This window comes from Chanodichthys erythropterus, chromosome 9 (genome assembly GCF_024489055.1).
Source record: "Chanodichthys erythropterus isolate Z2021 chromosome 9, ASM2448905v1, whole genome shotgun sequence".
NCBI lineage: Eukaryota > Metazoa > Chordata > Actinopteri > Cypriniformes > Xenocyprididae > Chanodichthys > Chanodichthys erythropterus.
In genome coordinates, this window is record NC_090229.1 from 10,740,129 (window position 1) to 10,760,102 (window position 19,974).

The 19,974-nt window shown below is 38.8% G+C and overlaps 1 pseudogene; it reads right to left on the bottom strand.

Moving 5' to 3' along the window:
* Positions 1-6,206: 6,206 nt before the first annotated feature.
* Positions 6,207-17,344, bottom strand: LOC137026273 (N-acetyllactosaminide beta-1,3-N-acetylglucosaminyltransferase 3 pseudogene; annotated as a pseudogene).
* Between the last annotated feature and the right edge of the window lie 2,630 nt (positions 17,345-19,974).

Sequence of the window (19,974 nt, forward strand, 5' to 3'; positions counted from 1 at the left end):
TAGGCTGAACGTCCGTAGACACAATACAACGAAGGCAATTCTTGCAGAGCTCCTGAACATCCTGGTACATCCCGGGCCAATAAAAGCGTTGCCGTACTAATTTAAATGTTCTATCAATCCCCTGATGACCTTGACGGTCATGCAGCTGACTCAGAACTTCCTGCTTTAAGACTTGAGGTAGCAGAAGCTGTTTTACCCAACCCCCTCTAGCATCTGCGATGACCCTATAGAAGATGCCTTCATGTTCTTCCACTTTATCCCACTGTCTCAACAGCTCCAATGTATCTTTTAACTCCTCTTTTCTTTCTTTCTTACCTGGCCCTTCCCCCTTACTCCAATAGAACTTAAACCGGGAGATAACGGGGTCCTGTTCTTGCAAGCTCTGCAAATCTTGTGTCTGGAATTCAGGAAAAACTGAAACAACATCCACTGCAGCTACAGATTTAGGTAAAACACTCCCTTCCTCCTGTCCTCCTACCGCATTTTGTCGGGACAGGGCATCGGCATTTCCATTCCTCTTTCCTGGACGATACACAATTTCAAAGTCAAACATGGCCAACTGTGAGGCCCATCGTTGCTCTACCGCCCCCAATTTAGCGGTCTTCAAATGGCTCAGTGGGTTATTATCAGTAAACACGATGAACTTATTTCCAATTAAATAATCCCGGAATTTCTCTGTTACTGCCCACTTAAGGGCAAGGAACTCCAGCTTCATTGTACTGTAATTATCCATATTACGTTCCGATTCCCTTAGACCTCTACTAGCATAGGCCACCGGCCTCCGCTTACCTCCCACATCCTGGGAAAGCACTGCTCCGAGTCCGGTATGGCTGGCATCTATTTCAAGCAAGAAAGGCTTAGTGAAGTCAGCATACACTAGCACAGGAGAAGATGTTAATTTCCTTTTTAATGTTTGAAAAGCTTCTTCACATTGATCATCCCACCTCTGTCTGAATTGTTCATTAGTTAAGTATACTCGTTTCTTTTGCTTCTTACCCTTTAACCTGTCCCCCACGGCAGCCAATTGATGTAGCGGGGCTGCAATCCTGGCGAATCCTTGAACAAAACGTCTCTAATAGCTTGCAAATCCCAAAAAAGATCTAAGCTCTTTCGCTGTCTGAGGTTTCGCCCATTCTGCCACTGCTTGAATCTTCTCAGGGTCTGTCGCCACCCCCTCACTAGAGATGACATGACCCAAGTAACGTACCTCTTGTTGGAAAAAACAGCATTTACTGAGCTTAACTTTAAGTCCATGATGCTGAAGTTGTTGCAAGACCTTCTCCAATCTCTCCAGATGTTGCTCCACTGTTGATGAAAATACAATCACATCATCCAAATATAAGAGCACTGACTGGAAACTTTCATCACTGAATATGCGTTCCATCAGACGCTGGAAAGTGCTTGGCCCATTGGATAATCCATACGGTAAACGGTTATACTCAAACAGGCCAAAAGGAGTACAAAAAGCAGTCTTTTGTTTATCTTCCTCTGCCACAGCCACTTGATTGTATCCACTTGCCAAATCCAAGGTGGAAAACCAACATGCTCCACTCAAAGCATCTAAAGATTCTTCAATTCTAGGCAAGGGATATGAATCTCTCCTTGTTTTAGCATTCAACTGCCTATAGTCCACGCACATCCGAATTGATCCATCCTTTTTCTTTACAATCACAATCGGTGATGAATATGGGCTGCAGCTCTCCCTAATGACATTTTGCTCTAACAATTGTTTAATATGTGCTTTAACCTCCTCATATTGAGTAGGGGGCAACCTCCTATACCTTTGACAGACGGGAGCATCATCTAACAATGGAATCCGATGTTCAATCAGATCAGTATACCCCAAATCCCCACTTCCTTCAACAAACACAGAGGCATATTTATTCAATAACTCCCTAGCCTTCACCTCCTGTTCCACATTCAACCGAGGAAAATTAAGGGTACTAAATCGTTGAGGGACTGTTACCCCTGACTGGGCCACATTACTTTGTTCAATAAAAACTGTACACTGTTGTTCTTGCTGTACCGGAATAAACTGAATATCAAAATCCCCCCCACTTACTACCACCTCAGCCCTATGTACAGACGCAAGTCGAATGTGTGGGTTTAAAAACACATCACTAGTACCCACATTCATAATTGGGACGAGCAATTGTCCTTTTTCTGGGGACACTATTGAACCTACCACTAACAGGTCTGCTGGTAAACTCCCCTCACTCTCTACTAGAGGTTCTAGCAGCAAGGATTCTTTAGGCATGAGTCTAGTATACCCACTTGTTGCACAAACCAATTGAAGAGTACCTGCTGCCACCTTAACTGGACTTGGGGCCAGCAGGTTCACAAAAGATTGTTTTTGTGTATCATGCAATTGACAAATTTCCAACGCCTGTTTCAAAGAGACTTCACATTGCTGCATTATAGAACTTTTTGAATACTGAGACCCAAACTGTTGCTTCAAAAGACCATGACAATTTCGAATTACATTCATACCAATCAAACCTGGCACCAGTTTCTTTCTTTCTCTTGTCTCTAGATCTAGTGTATCTTTCACAACTAACACCCCCTGTTTTGGAAGTATTTGGTCAAGGATTTTGATATCTAGCTCTAGATATCCCACATATGGGATATCTAGGCCATTGGCTGCTTTTAACACCAGCCAACCACACTCATTCAATGCATCTGTCTTCTTTCCTGCAAAATGCTGTTTAAAACAACTCTCAGTTATCATGGAGACCATAGAACCAGTGTCAATCAAACAGTTTATTTCCGCATCCCCCATCTTCACCACAGTGACTGGACATTGACCCACCAATTGTTTGAAAATTTCTGGGCTGGTTTCTCGAACAACAGAGCCAGGTAACCCCTTATTTACTATGTGGCTCTCCACAGCAAGGGGTGTTAGTTTAACTGGCCAGGCTTGGGGGCTTGGAACTGGGATACATTATCAACAGTATTTCTTTGCTGCCCCCATACTTGACCGGGGTTCACAATCTCATTACAATAATGTCCAATATGTCCCACTTTTTGACACTTAAAACAAATAGGCTGTCCTGAGGGATCAAAGGCATATGATCTTCGTGACACTCCCTGCGGCTGCCTATTAACGACTTGCAAACTGGCCATTTTTTCAGTTAAATCACTTAACTGCTTTTGCTGACTTTTCATCATACCAAACAACTCTACTAACATTGAATCTGAACTCTGCTTTGCAATCACTGTTTCACTATCAATAGTACTAAAGGTCTCAGACCCCCCTGATGTTTCAGAAGAACTCACTCCATCCCCAGCCCACTCAACCGCTTCTTTGCGGACATCAAGAAATGTTAGGCTTGGTTTCTGTCTAATCATTCTTTTTAGCTCTCTACAGAGTTCTTTACTTCTCACATTCTCTGCAAACTGATCCCTAAGCATGATATCTTCTTCAGACACGCCCCTGGGATTACAACTTTTCAATTCTTTTAACAGAGCCATTAATGCATGTGAGAACTCAATCAGAGTTTCAGTTTTCCCTTGTTGTCTTTCAAAAAACTGTCTCTGCAATGCAGTAAATGATTGAGCACTCCCAAACACTTCAAGAAGAGCTTCAAAAACTCCCTCTGGGCTGGAACGTATTTCCTTGGGTCTATACTTAATTTCCTGTTTGGCCTCACCCTCTAAGTGTTCCCATATAAAATCTGCTGCCTGAGCTTGAGTGAAATTTCGGGCCTTAAACACACTTTTCAGGTCCTCAATCCAATCACTCAAAGGTACACTTGAAGATTTACCTGTATACACTTTACATCTCTTCTCTCTTGGTACATAAACTACCTCTACCTTTGTTGTACTTCGTTCTTGCCGCACAGTCCCAGTGTCCCTCCCTACATCTCTTGAAAGTCTCTCATTTTCAATGGCCAGTCTGTCCTTTTCCTCCTTCTCCTTCGCCAGTCTCCTCTTTAGGTCTGCCAGCTGCTCCTGAAGCTCCTCCATTATGACTCTCTGTACTGCTGATAAACCACAGTCCTTAGCCCCTGTTCGATCGTCTCTGTCTTCGCCACGGTTTTGATTTAATTTGTCCCACCGAAACAAACAAACAAAAAAAAAAAACCCCAAAACAACAGAAAAAGAAGAAAAAAAAGAAAAGAAGTACCCCTAAATTGGAGCTCCCATCCTCGTCGCCAAAATTCTGTTGTGTGGGTGTTTACACTCACCACAAGGTACTCCACTTTCTTAATAAATATTTATTTTATTTAACAAGGGTTCCTCTCTTTAAAAAAACCTTTTAGACACTTAATTACATCAAAAAGAAACAAAACAACCTGCAACACTGCAAATAACAAAGAAAATTCAAAATAAATCAAACTCAAAATATAACCACATTAAATCAACAAACTGGGACAAATTAAATCAAAACCGAAGCAATCTGTTACAAAAAAACAAAATTATACAAAAAAGAATATCAATCACACATCACATAATTCCCAAATAATAATAATAATAATAATACAAACAAATAATTTCCAATTAATTTCATACCTGTTACAAAAAACCCCCACTCTTACTCTATCCAATCTGGTTACTAGGATTCTCAGGGGTGCTTCCAATCTACAAATACATATAATACAAATAAAATAACTTTACATTTCTTCTCAAAACCCCACAACCAATCTCACACTTCATACCTTTTAAAACACCCAGGTTACACTCTCTGGTCGCTCTAGTTACTGGGGTTCTCGGGAGCACTCGCGGTCTACAAACACACATCCTTAACCAAACACCCCACACTATTTTCTTGTCAAATCAAACCCCTTAAAATGACTATATAACTCACCCTATCCTCCGTCAGTGCCGCATTTGTTTCGCTCAAAATCTTCCGTGCTTGTCTCCCTTAAGTATTCCCATAGTTCCCCCCCGACCCCGCCTAACCAGAGCTCAATACCACAAAAAACACAACAAAAACAACCCCGTGGGGGAAAACAGACTTGACTTGACTTGACTTGACTTGACTTGACTTGACTTGACTTGACAAAAGGAAACACCAGGAAAAATATGACAACGAACCAGCACAGGACTGCAAACACAAGGAGAATAAATAGGAGAGCAAACAAGGCAGGTAACAAGGGAGGACAGGTGGGGCAAATCAACCAATAATGAGGTAACAAGGTGGGCGGGGTCAAGACAATAGACGTGAGAGCACATGGCACAAAGAAACACATGACAAGCCATGTGCTCACACCAAAACAAAACAAAGACACAAGCACATGGCCAATGAAGACAAATCACAAGCCATGTGCTTACACAAGACGAGACATGAACACGTGACTATGAAAACTCATAAGCCACGTGTTCACACAAAACAAGACAACATGAGAGCACGCAGCCCGTGAAACACCGACTGCGTGCTGCACAAGACAACACCACAACATGAAAGCACGCGGCAGGTGGAAATCACCGCGTGCTACACAAAACATGAGACAAGAGCGCACGGCAAGTGAACATACACACAAACCGTGCGCTCACAGTAAAGACAGGACTGGGAGCGCGAGTGTCCGAATCCCGACACGAAACCGAAACCAAACTAGACACGAGTGCCGGGATCCGAACGCCACGCTCCCAACATGAAACAAGGCACGCAGACAAGAGAGCGCACAGCCCCGAGAACCCTCGAGACCGTACGCTCACACAAAAACCCGACAAGAACGGGAGTGTCAGAGCTCTGTCACAAAACCAAGAAATAAACAAGACTGAAGTGACAGAACCCTGACAGTTGTAGCCACGAGAAAAATATATAGTTCCCTCACCATATAATCTCGAGGCCACGACTTTACATCGCGTGGCCACGCCATAAAGATGTCGACAAAATGATCTCGTGGCTACAATTTATTATCACGTTCCCACGACGAGTTTATATGTTGTGGCCACGACAAAACCAAGTGAACCGAACATGTCCCCTCCCGGTCACCGTACTATTTCTTGGGAAGCACTCCCTGATTATTTAAAGGCAAGCATAAAACAATGAAGACTAGGCTACAACTACTACTGCTGAGAAAAGAATCAGCCACCCTTTCATTTCAGTTAAAGTGCAATACACCATCATTTGTCTGAGAAATTACATTGGTAAAACACGGTAAAAAATTTATAAAAACATTCAATTAAAAACAAATTTGATCACATCAACTCCAGCCAGCTATTATGTTTCCCTTTAAAATGAATCACACACCCTGTTCTTTGGTTTATAGGCTTCTCTAAGATGCAGACTTTGTCTTTCCACATTGCAAATGTGGGTTTTGTATTTCGTTCCACATCACAAAAATCATGTGCGGCAGAAATCTGTGGACTAAAATGATTTCTCTGTAATAGCAAGGGTGAAATTTGTCGACGTCCCCAGCTGGGAAATTCAGACCAGCAGTTCTTACACCAAAGTGGGATGTAGGTTTGAGGCCAGCCTTTTCCAAACACATTCCCATGTAAACATCATCAATGGGCAACACCGTTATAGAGTGAGACATTTTGTAGATTGTTCTGGCCGTGAAACCGGAGAGAAGAAAGCCTCCTCCACCACAGTACGGAGGATAGCTCTCAGACTCCTGAACCTGCACCGGGATATAGTATTTACTTGAGGAGTGTCTAATAGGCCCTACGTTCTGGATGAGGTGCCCGGTAAAGAGATGTTTGCTTCCATCATTGTCCTCTTGACCTTTAAGATACTCAACCATGTTAATCGTATTGGCAAAGATGTCATCGTCCCCGTTTAGGAGAAATCTAGCATTTGGGCACCATCTTTCCATCCACTCTAAGAAAAGGATCTGCTTCAATGTGAGGTTAAAGAACGAATCATTGAAGTCCCACTGCAAAATGTCCTTGTTCTCATTGTTCTCCAGCCTCAACAGCTTATTCAACCTGCGCTTCTCATAGCCAGTTTTTGTTGTTCCGATTATGAAGACCCTACGGATCCACACACCTTTGTACAGTCTTTCCTCAGCCCATGTTTTCCGCAGGACTTCTCGTCGATCGTAATTTTCTGGAGAACTCTTGATGACCAGCAGAAGAAAGACGTCTGCAGAGTTCAGGGGTCCACCACACTTATCAGGCTGGTCAAGCAGCATGGGAAAATTCCTACAGTGTCTGTAAAGCAGGAAATCTTGGATATGACCTGGCAGAGTAGAAAATCCAGTCACATTATAAGCAGACGTATTCTGTTGACATTGTGAAAACAAAGGCTGGGGAGTTTCGGATCTGAGCAAATCGGTTTGATGACGGAGCATCTCATATGTGTCTTTGCTATTCAGTGTCACGTTGTCTTCAGTGTCATATTTGTTGATGAAAATGAAGAGGCACACAACACCTGTGATGATTAATGCTATTGTCTCATTTCTCTTTCTCATCTTCATACCTGTTGAAGAACAGAGACACAATTCACATTGTGAGCACAAAAGTTTACACAAAATCTTAATTGTGTCTTAAGGGTGTCCATGAAACTGAATTTATGAGAGGGATAGTTCAGAAAAAAGTCTGTCATTTATCACAAGAAGATAATATATATATATATATATATATATATATATATATATATATATATATATATATATATATATATATATATATATATATATACAGGTCCTTCTCAAAAAATTAGCATATTGTGATAAAAGTTCATTATTTTCCATAATGTAATGATAAAAATTAAACTTTCATATATTTTAGATTCATTGCACACCAACTGAAATATTTCAGGTCTTTTATTGTTTTAATACTGATGATTTTGGCATACAGCTCATGAAAACCCAAAATCTCAAAAAATTAGCATATCATGAAAAGGTTCTCTAAACAAGCTATTAACCTAATCATCTGAATCAACTAATTAACTCTAAACACCTGCAAAAGATTCCTGAGGCTTTTAAAAACTCCCAGCCTGGTTTGTTACTCAAAACCGCAATCATGGGTAAGACTGCTGACCTGACTGCTGTCCAGAAGGCCATCATTGACACCCTCAAGCACAGGGTGACACAGGGTAAGACACAGAAAGAAATTTCTGAACGAATAGGCTGTTCCCAGAGTGCTGTATCAAGGCACCTCAGTGGGAAGTCTGTGGGAAGGAAAAAGTGTGGCAAAAAACGCTGCACAACGAGAAGAGGTGACCGGACCCTGAGGAAGATTGTGGAGAAGGACCGATTCCAGACCTTGGGGGACCTGCGGAAGTAGTGGACTGAGTCTGGAGTAGAAACATCCAGAGCCACCGTGCACCGGCATGTGCAGGAAATGGGCTACAGGTGCCGCATTCCCCTGGTCAAGCCACTTTTGAACCAGAAACAGTGGCAGAAGCGCCTGACCTGGGCTACAGAGAAGCAGCACTGGACTGTGGACTCAGTGGTCCAAAGTACTTTTTTCGGATGAAAGCAAATTTTGCATGTCATTCGGAAATCAGGGTGCCTGAAGTCCAGTGTCAAGTACCCACAGTCAGTGATGGTCTGGGGTGCCATGTCAGCTGCTGGTGTTGGTCCACTGTGTTTTATAAAGGGCAGGGTCAATGCAGCTAGCTATCAGGAGATTTTGGAGCACTTCATGCTTCCATCTGCTGAAAAGCTTTATGGAGATAAAGCTTTTCAGTGCCAAAACCACTGGTAAATGGTTTACTGACCATGGTATTACTGTGCTCAATTGGCCTGCCAACTCTCCTGACCTGAACCCCATAGAGAATCTGTGGGATATTGTGAAGAGAAAGTTGAGAGACGCAAGACCCAACACTCTGGATGAGCTTAAGGCCGCTATCGAAGCATCTTGGGCCTCCATAACACCTCAGCAGTGCCACAGGCTGATTGCCTCCATGCCACGCCGCATTGAAGCAGTCATTTCTGTAAAAGGATTGCCGACCAAGTATTGAGTGCATAACTGAACATAATTATTTGAAGGTTGACTTTTTTTTTTTTTGTATTAAAAACACTTTTCTTTTATTGGTCGGATGAAATATGCTAATTTTTTGGGTTTTCATGAGCTGTATGCCAAAATCATCAGTATTAAACCAATAAAAGACCTGAAATATTTCAGTTGGTGTGCAATGAATCTAAAATATATGAAAGTTTAATTTTTATCATTACATTATGGAAAATAATGAACTTTTATCACAATATGCAAATTTTTTGAGAAGGACCTGTGTATATATATATATGACAACTGTGTCTAAGGTCATGAAGGTAACAACGTATTACATGTAGCCACTAATGCATTTGCATACTTAAAATGTGTCATACTTTTTGGGATTTATTGCACAATTTGACTATGTTAAACTATGACAGTGAATCATGTGTAGAAGTTGTATCAGTGCTCTGTGTGAATGTAGTTTTCATGTTTTGTTCCAGTGAAGTCCTGACAAAAACTCAGCCTCAGTGTGTCAAAGATAATGACTTTAAATGACCTCATTTGCATAAAGAACAGAATATCATGGTTGGATGCTGCCAGAATTATCTGTACTGTTGACCAGTAGGAATGACGTAAACTGATTATCCATATGTTTATCTCAACTATGTTTCTGCATCCTAAGTTACTTCAAAGCTGGATCTTTTCTACAGCTTATTCTACAGCTTATGGAAGTGTGAAGAACCTCAGCATTTCCAGTTTAGAGCATTACTAGTTTGAAGGGCAAACATTGTTTATCATCAATAGTCCAAGATTTGTTTTTTGGGGAAAACAACATTATATATATATATAATCAACACGATCACATGAGAATGCGTATCAATAGTACGAGTTTGTAATCTCGTAGAATATATACGCCAAAATGAGTTTTCGCGTGCTTATGGTACACTGTAAACCCTAATGCTCAAAATACTTAATTCGTTTGAGTAGGACAAACTTAAATTAAACAAATTAGTTCAGTTAAATTAACAGTTATGAGTATTTAAAACTTTCCTTTACTTTTGAGTTCACAGCACTGACATATTTCAAGTAAACTAAACTGTTTTAGTTGCAGCAGATTTCTAATTCCCAGCATGCTTTGCATCAGACTGTATAAATGCTGAAATTAAGTGTTATTTTGTGTGTTTTTGCATAAGATTGACATAGGGAGACATAAGTTAGTGTTTAATGTTGTGTTATGTTGGGATTGACAGGGGGTTCTGTTATGTTAGTTTTGTAAGGTTACCATTCTGGTGAAAAGTAGACCGTGTGGTTAGGTTGAGGATGGGCTGCAAAACTTTTAAGACCATATACACTGTATGTTGTTTGATTATATAGATGCAAGTATATATTGACAGTCTCTTTGATAATTATAATAGCATGTGTTTTTTGCTAACTAACATTTAACCAAGATTGGAATGTGATGTTTATGTAAATTAACTATATGTACTTGATTGGGGTGAGGCTGAGAACTGTGGGAGCGAAGGAATGCCAGTGATGTGATTGTTAATGAGAGACACCTGTGCACCACACTAGCATTGCTCCACTTCCATGGCTCTCGGCCCCGCCCCACTTGTCACAAAAAAATTAAGTTCTACTAACTTAAAAAAAATAAGTTAGTTAACTTAAATGTTTTGAGGTAATAAGTTTCCTCAAATGTTTTGAGTATTCTGAACTTATTGAGTTTTACAGTGTACGCAGTTTTTCACGTGCATATGATACGCACTTTATGGCGTGTATATGATACGCTCTTGGTTAGGATGGGGGTGGGGGAGTGGGGGGTTCGTACGTATAATACGCAATAAAGTGCGTATCATATGCACGCGAAAAACTGCGTACCATAAGCACGCCAAAACTCATTTTGTCGCAGTGGCGAGGCTACAGAAGGGCCAGGGCGGCACTGGCCCACCCAGATTGATGGCTGGCCCACCCAATCAAAGGTGCCAGAATATTTCATTTTATTTCCAGACACTACTTTGGTCTGGAAATAGTCATATCTGTTGTGAAAGCCTATATATAATTTGAAAAATGTATTATTAAAAATACATAATGTGTTTTTATTTTGCGCCGGTAAACTCAACTTTCCAGAGTCGCGACAGCAGCTGTTTCTATGCGGCGCGCGTCACCGTCCATGAGTTGCGCTTATAATAGACTATGTGTGCCGGTTTGCTTCATTTCTGCTGTGATTAGCCTATTTATTCTACAGTAACAATTTATTCTATGGTAACATAGTCACCTATGTGTAAAAAAATTAAAAATTGAAGTGATGACAATGAAATTAAATCGAGCTTTGGTTCAGTATTGTGTCCTAGCTTCCCCCACACCATTATGACGGTAACTCTCCAAACAAGCAAATGCCCCCCATATTTTTCCCGATGTGATCCGTCAGCTCCAGTCCACTCATTTGGAGCGGTTAAGGCCCGGGTATGCTTCATTTCCCACGTTCCCCTCCGTCTCGCGCACAGTTAAGAGCGCAAGTCTTTCAGATTCTCCTTTGCCCATACGCGCGGAAAGACGCGTTCGGCGCATGAACGCGCACCGTCCATGGTCATAAAAATTCGGCTGCGCGGAGAGTCAAAGCTAGTCCACAGTCTAGTAAACGTTTCTTGCTTGCGCCGACTGAAAACACATGAGAAACATAATGAGAAACATCATGAGACAGTAGAGACTCGGCATGTGGATTTGGATAAAAAAGTTAGGCTAATCGATTTGATGCTGTGCCCGAACACCGCGTTAATCCTTTCACAGTGGCATATAGCGGATGGGGATGCGGGGCTATTAAATTATTTTTCTTATTATCATGCTACTTTTATTATTAAATTAATATTGCAATTCTTTTGCCCCGCTATATCATAGCGCATCACCGCATAACCGACGCGCTGCGAGGACAATAAAATATTAGTAAGATAGCTTAATCCTCAACAACTTGTTTAACACGAAATACTAATCAGTTCACGAAAAATACTATTTTTTCTCACTATGGGCCACAAGAGAAATAATAAGAAAATAAACTAGATTCATCTCTCATTGTCTCTAAGAGATTTGCGACGTTATTGCAGCGGCAGATGCCAAAAGCTCAGTCAGTTTTTACTTTCGGTTTCTGTAGCAAATTAATTGACTGGCGTTTGAGACTTCACCCGCATAACTCTCACGCAAAGTTTGCACATCGTTTGTGTGATATCCACTAGCTCGCCTTCATGGTTTAAAATGGAAATAATTACAATATGGCGACGTGGCATTTTTCTTTATCACCAGTTGCTTGCAAAATGATGGACACTGATTCACATATCGTCCACGTCATTTCCCGTGATAATAAAATTTAATTATTAAAAGTTAATTATATATATATATATATATATATATATATATATATATATATATATATATATATATATATATATATATATATATATATATAAAAATAGTGGTCCACCCTATTTCATCAAGGTCCACCCACTTGAAGATTTCTGGCCTCGCCACTGTTTTGTCGTATATATTCTACGAGATTACAAACTCGTACTATTGATACGCATTTTCGTGTGATCGGGCTCATATATATATATATATATATATATGTGTGTGTGTGTGTGTGTGTGTGTGTGTGTGTGTGTGTGTGTGTGTGTGTGTGTGTGTGTATATATTTGTATATATATGTGTATATATATATACATACACACACACATTATATATATATATATATATATATATATATATATATTATATAATAGAGAGAGAGAGAGAGAGAGAGAGAGAGAGAGAGAGAGAGAGAGAGAGAGAGAGAGGGGAACAGGTATTTGGGCAAAGCTGAAAACTGGAGGAAGATTTGTCTATGTGAAGGATGTAATACTCAAACCACGTACAATATTATCCTGTAAGAAAAATTATTATAACGAGATCAGTTGTTCAGGGAAGAAGAAGGCAGGACAAGGTGGTGAACATTTATAATTTTGTTGTATTTTTTTTACAATGATAATAAAAGAAGAATTGAACATTTCACACAACATTAATAATTATAAAATAAACAAACACAAAACTGAAAGTGGCTGTCCTTAACGGATGACTGCCTCACACACATAAAGAAAACATTATATAAAGTTCAGGCCTGGTGCTCTCTCGTCGCTCCTCCTTTTATGCACATTAACCCTGGCACCACCAGCCTTGTCCACACTCATAACAGTGTTGTTTTCCCCAAAACAATCTTTGATTATTAAGGAAGGTTATCCTGAAAGAAAATTGCTCTGACAATGTTCCCGAAACTCGAGGACTGTTTTTTCTCCATGCTCCATACCACAGAGCCAGGCCAATAAAAGTGTGGATGGTGTGGACAACCCTGTCGTGACCAGCCCAATCTCCAGCCTGATTCCCACTGAAAACCTCTGGAATGTGATCAGGAGGAAGATGGAAGGTCACAAGCCATCAAAGCTGGGCTGCTTGAATTTTTGTGCTAGGAGTGGCATAAGGAGTGTCATCCAACAGCAATGTGATGGACTAGAGAGCACGCCAATACAAATGAAAAGCTGTGATTAAAAATCAGGGTTATTCCACCAAATCTGGATTTCTGAACTCATCCTAAGTTAAAACATTAATATTGTGTTGTTTAAAAATTAATATGAACTTGTTTTCTTTGCATTATTTTAAGTCTGAAAACACGGTATATTTTTTGTTATTTTGACCAGATATTTTCTGCAAATAAATGACAATTTTTATTTGAAATTTTGAAGAAACATTTTGTAGTGGTCTCTCAATTTTTCCAGAGCTATAGCCCTAAGCCCTGAGTTACAAACTACACTACACTACAGTAACATTCTTCTCAATGCGTTATTCTGATAATAAGGTCAATATTCAGGTCAATATCGTATAAATATCGTAAGTATTGTAAAATTATATTTTAAACTAACTTTCCGTGTTGGTCTATTGGCAATAAATGCCTTCAAATCAGTCTGACACATGAAAAATCATCAATTATCGGCTGGTTGCACTTCAGACTAAGTTCAACTAATTTTCTTTTAAAAAATTAACTTACTCATTTTTACATTACATAAACAGACTGGTCTAATTTAATTCCGAAAAGTAAGGCTCATTACCCATCGGCTAACATCTTATTTATCATGTTTACAACGTTGGTTATAGTTAGATAATTCATGAGATTGTGATTGGATTTTTGGATTCTTACCAAATTAAAAGTTAGGTAATAATAATATAAATAATAAAACGTTTATTCTCTGATTATAAATGATGCTATGGTGCAATGGAGTATAAAAAGACTATAAAAAAAAGTGCAATGTTTTCGTCTTACAGACAAACTCTCATCAGCCAGTGAACAACAGCCAGACCTTAAATTTCTTGTGAAAACAATGCAGACATTTCAAATGAATAAGGATTTCTTTTCATCAGTTCTTGTTTCTCTTTATGCATTTGTACATTAAGAATACAGCAAGACAAGCTATTAATCATTTTTTAAAATGCCATTTATCATGTTAAGTGGCACTTTAAAAAGGACACCATACTATTAAGACCTTTTCCGGTCATGAGTATGAGGTAACACTGCTCTGTTTATTATCTGAGTGTGTTGACAATTATGTTATAACGTTACTCTGTGAGACACTTGTTTATTCTGTATTACTGTTACTAAAAATAAAGCTGCATTTGATTATGCTATGTTAGCTACTTCACAAAATAGTGTTTTCTCTGAGGCATGGTAAAGCATGGTACTAGCAAAAAATCAAGAAAATTTATAAATGTGTTGAGCTATATAACAACAGTTCGTTTTCTGTCTATACATATATCAAAACAGTTGTTCCCTTGTCTATTAAAATGTGCAATATATTAAAGCGTCTTTGGTGTTTCCATGGTTTCTACAAAATAAAACCAGAAACCGAGGGTAACGAGGGTATGACGCAATTGACAGGCGACTCCTCACACGTCCCGGAGCCTTGGTTAAAATTGAAATTTTCTCACGATTTACAAATAGTTGGAAACATTTGGGATATCGTAAGTACTCAATTAAACAGAATATATAACACTGGTCTAGTTGTTTTTGGATATTTTACTACAAAAATCTTACATGTTGTGTCTTTAAGTGCATGGCAATACGTTTTCATAAATTTCAGTTTTACTTGTTTTTGAATACATTTGGACAAAATCTCATGATATAACAGATGAAGCAGGATATTTAAAACAGTAACGTTAGCATATTGGCCACACATAGATAATAGACAAACACGGAAGGTTAACTGGGTTTAAATGATGTATTTTTTAAATGTATGAAGCATTTCTATCGACCTGAAAATCAGAATAATGCACTGTTTAATAGCAGTTTGGGAAATTTAACCAATCTTTACTCTTTAACTGGAAACACTGTTTTTGCATACAGGCTAAATAACGCCACTTTAATTCTGAGGTAACGTTAGGCCTCTTTGAATTACGTACTGTATACTTAATCATTTGCACTGAAATGCATTTTTAAAGGAAAAATCCCATCTCCCGGCTAACTGTTCACTATAAATAATGATTGAAGGAGACATCTTTCTTCTAGAATTCTCATTTTGGGGCGAACAAATTATTTAACTGTACAACACATTAACACAGTATTAATGTAGAGTAATTTGAAGGTGATGATACACGGGGCAACGTCTTGAGCAATGATGCTTGGGCACATTCCCATTGAGAATGGGCAACAAAATTCTATCTGGATACGAAATTTGCTGTCCATTCTCAATGGCAAAGTGACCAAGCAACATCCCTCGACAACATTGCTCAAGAAGTTGCCCCGTTTCTCCTTTCCTTGAGAAACAATGGATTGCAGGAGGAAGTTGTGTGAAAAACCTGTTCTATTCACCGTCTCCATTCACAGAAACATGTCATGCCTCGTATCATTGTAAAGCTCTCAGTCTCATTAACAGCGCTGTCTAATCCAAATATGGACATTTCCTTTGTAGAAATAACCAACCGCGAAAGTTTGCCGGGGAATCTACAGCCGAAAACCACATCTGATTGATCATGTGAATTTCCATCTACGTGATTGGTTCTCAGGCGTCACGCTTCCTTGTTTATTCTGCGCCTGAGAGAAAATGCGACAGCACCGAAATCAAGTCATAAAATTTCACTGAAAATACGGCAACAGCTGTCACTTGCAAAAGCTAGTAAAAAAGAAAGTAAACAACAGATTAGACGATGAAACCCCATCAGCGAGTGTCTCATCGCGTAACCTATTGTTTGGAAAGGGAAAGAGTGTTGGAGGGATTGGGAATGACAGCCGCGCCACAGGCTCATAATTCACGTCACACGATTGTATGAATTAGTCAGTGGTTTATGTTGTCCTAACTGTGCTGGATCAGGGCTGAAAATTAACATCGATCCACAGAATCGTGGGTTTTGTAGTAGTGTGTTGCTGGAGTGTAGTCTGTGTGAGAGAGATAGGTACTGCAGAAGTTTGCAGTTTTTGTGACTGCTGTTATGTGTGTTTGTTATGGTAGTTCTCTTCAGCTTAAGGCTATTGTTATTAATAATTTATTCATTTATCAATTTCCATGTGTTTTAAATATTACATAATACTGATATTAATAAACTGAATATATATTTTGTTTGTAGGTTGGGTTTCAATAGAAATAAATGAAATTATACAATATAAAAACTTTAAAGGCCGTTTTCTCAAAATGAGTTATTTCTCACACTCAGAGTCAGATATCTCCACTTCAGTAGCACCTACAAGCACCAACCTTTCCAGACTTATACTTAGCTATATTCTGAAGGCTTTTACAGAGGGATTTGTTGATATATCATTCCTATCCTGAGTTACAGGTCATTTTACTCAAAAAACATGGCGAAAATAGGTTTTTTTAAGGCTATTGTCAGTGTTCTCTAATTTACTAAAGCACAAAATAAGATATCCAGAATCCCTTCTGTAAAAGCCCTTTCATCTAATATGTCAACAAATAGAACCAAAAATTTTAAACCTGGACCTTTCCAATTTTCAGATTTTGTTTTTGGAAATGTATGCAAATTAGCATATATTTAAGTATATAAGGCCTCATTTGCATATTAAAACATAAATTTACACAAAACTTGTAATACATTTTTTTCTTATGTTTATGCCAGTAATAAACTGGAGAAGTTTCACAGTGATATCTTTTAATTAAAAAAAAATCCCTATTCACCTGTAGTGTCTCGCCTTAATGTCAATATCATGGCAACCGTAGTTTTAATAGTTTCTCTCATTTACAAAACTGTTTCGTTCAATTGACATACAATGCATGCGAGAATCATACAAAAAAAAAAAAAAAAAAAAAGAAGAATCAAATTAAGCTATAAAACAGTAACAGTAGCAGCATACACATATCTAGATAGAAAACACATTTATCTTACCTGACCTTTTAGCTTCTTCGGATAAAATCAACACAAGTAAGCCTATTTGAGGTTTTGTTCAAAATGCGCTTCAACAACCATCCTACCCTGTTTTCACTGCTCAAACTCTCTCTCTCTCCTCGTAATGAGGAAATCTACAAGAGCCTCTGTAGTTCAACTGTCTCTAGAGGAAAAACTGAAAGAATAAACAGCCAGAGAGGCAGTCTCTCAAAACTGGTGTGCTGCCTACATAGACAGCATGAGGAACAATGCTATCCAGGTAGCCAGCTTAATGGGTAATGAAATGATAAATAAAAAAAAACAAAAAAAAGAATATGTTCCAAGAAACACACACACACACAGTCTGTTTCAAGTCTCAATCAGTAGGGGTTCAATCTTCAGCTGGCTGGCAGGAGGAGATCACGCTCATTTGACTGCTTTAATTGGAATAAACTCACCTAAAATGTCAATCATACAAAAGAATAGAGTCATAATATTATATTCATAATAATAAAATTGTGTATTTCCATGCAGCGAGAGTGATAGGGAACGCGGCATAGTTTCCTTTGCTGTTGCCTTATCTTGAATTAAATAAAATAAATTAAAATAACATGGTAAGGAAATCAGAGTTGTGTTAATATATTTAAGGGTTTATTATATGTTTAAATAAATAATTAAGATAAGCGCTCTTTTTTCCACTTGAGCCCCTGCCCCCCAAAATGTCTGTGCACGTCCCTGCTCATTGTTATCTCTTCCTGTTTTTAATTTGTTGTGGTCACGTGTACCTTTAATGAATATCTTGTTATTTCCTATAGGAGCCACACTGTTCTATTTAAAGCCCAAGCTTGATAAACTTGGCTGTGAATGAACAGCACTTCCCTTGTTTGTGTCATTTTTAGTCCCTGACTTCAGTGTTCTACTCTGCATTTGACTGTGACTTTATTCCTGAGGTCCATTTTATGTGACAGTGTGGGAAAGTAATAAATTGCCTGCCTAACAGTTAACATGTCTGCATCACAAATTCATTTTGGAGTGGCTAGGATATATGAAGTGTGAAAACGACTTCTCTCTGAACATAAGCTAGATTTCTCCAATCAATTAGTCTACTTAAACCCCACCCCTGAAAACTTGCATTTATTTCCTCCATTTCTGAGTGCAACTCCCACATCTTAAAATCCAATCAACAACCGATGCAGAGCCAAATCCCCAACCCACAATTTTGTTTTCTTTTTTGATAATCCGTTACACTCAGATTCATGTCACAACATGGAAGAAAAGTGAATTCAGAGCAAAAATTGTAACATACACCATTTCACAGCAGAGAAGAAGTGCTTTTGAATTTTTGTACAGATGAAGTACATTATATGGCAAAGCACACTACATGTGTTACGTTTGCTGGTGTAGAGATGAGGCAGATACGGATTTCCACAATACATTCAATACTTTAATATAAACGAAGGCAGAGAACACCATACAAACACTAACACAAACAGAGAACGGACGAGGAGTGAAGGGAGTGAGTGCAATATATGGGGAGTGCTGACAATAGAGTCCAGGGGCCGTATTCACAAAACATCTTAAGGCTAAAAGTAGCTCCTAACTTGCCAATTTAGGAGAAACTCTTAAAAATAATGGGTGTGTCAGTCCTAATTTTAGGACTCCTAAATTTTTGCTCTAAGAGTATTTCACAAAGCATTTTAGCACTAAAACTAGCTCCTAAATCTGTGAAACGTTAGGAGTAGTCAAGAGGACTCCTAAGTCACTACCCCGCTAGAAATTTTACGTTCCCAGAACATTCTCAGAACGTCCCCACTGGTGTTGAGTAAAGTTCCCATTATGTTCACAGACGGTCACGATGTGGAGTTCTTTTAAGTTTTGGGGGACATTATTTGGTGAACCTTCAGGGAACATTCAAGGCATTCTCTGAACGTTTAGGGAACCATACTTTATTTGGAAATGTTCTCAGAACGTCCCCGCTGCCCTTGTCAAAAACTTGACTAATAAAAGTGGCTGTTCAAACAAAAACTATTTTCACTTAAAGCTCTATAAAGGTATTTTCATAATTAATATTATGAAACCTTTTCTTTAAATTGCAAATCTCTTGCATTAAATCATTAGCTGACAAAAACACACACATGAGCTAATGTAACTGCTGTATCACTGCATCAGTAACTACACGGTTACTGTCTTTAAATAAAGCAACATGCAGCAGAACATCAGTGTTTCTGGATCATCACTGACTGAAGCACAGGAGCTACCCTTCAGCACAATGGTGACACATAAAACTCAGATAACAGAAACAACATTAAACAATAACAGGGGCCGTATTCACAAAACATTTTATCTTACCACTAAGAGTTCTCCTAAAAGTTCTTAGCTAAGAGTTTTCTCTTAAAACCTATTCACAAAGCTGCTGAGACAAACTTTTACTAAGGAATAGACTGAAGTCTTAAGCTAAGAGTAAGGGCGGGGCTGACCTCGTTGCTATGGACTATACACACAGTGATTGGCTGATGGGGAGGAGTCAGTGATTTAATCATAGAAATATTGTAGAATGAGGTGACGTTTCCATATTAAAATAAAGGTTTAAAAATACAAATGTTGCCCTATTCAAATAAATGTTTTTTAATAAAAATGTTCCCACAGTCAAAATAAAATGTTGACATATTTTTGCCATAAAGGTTTTAAAATGTAGGCTAAGTGTCACTAATTAAACTATCCAGTTAATTGTCCACCTCTTGGATGTCTGCATCTCAAGAGAAT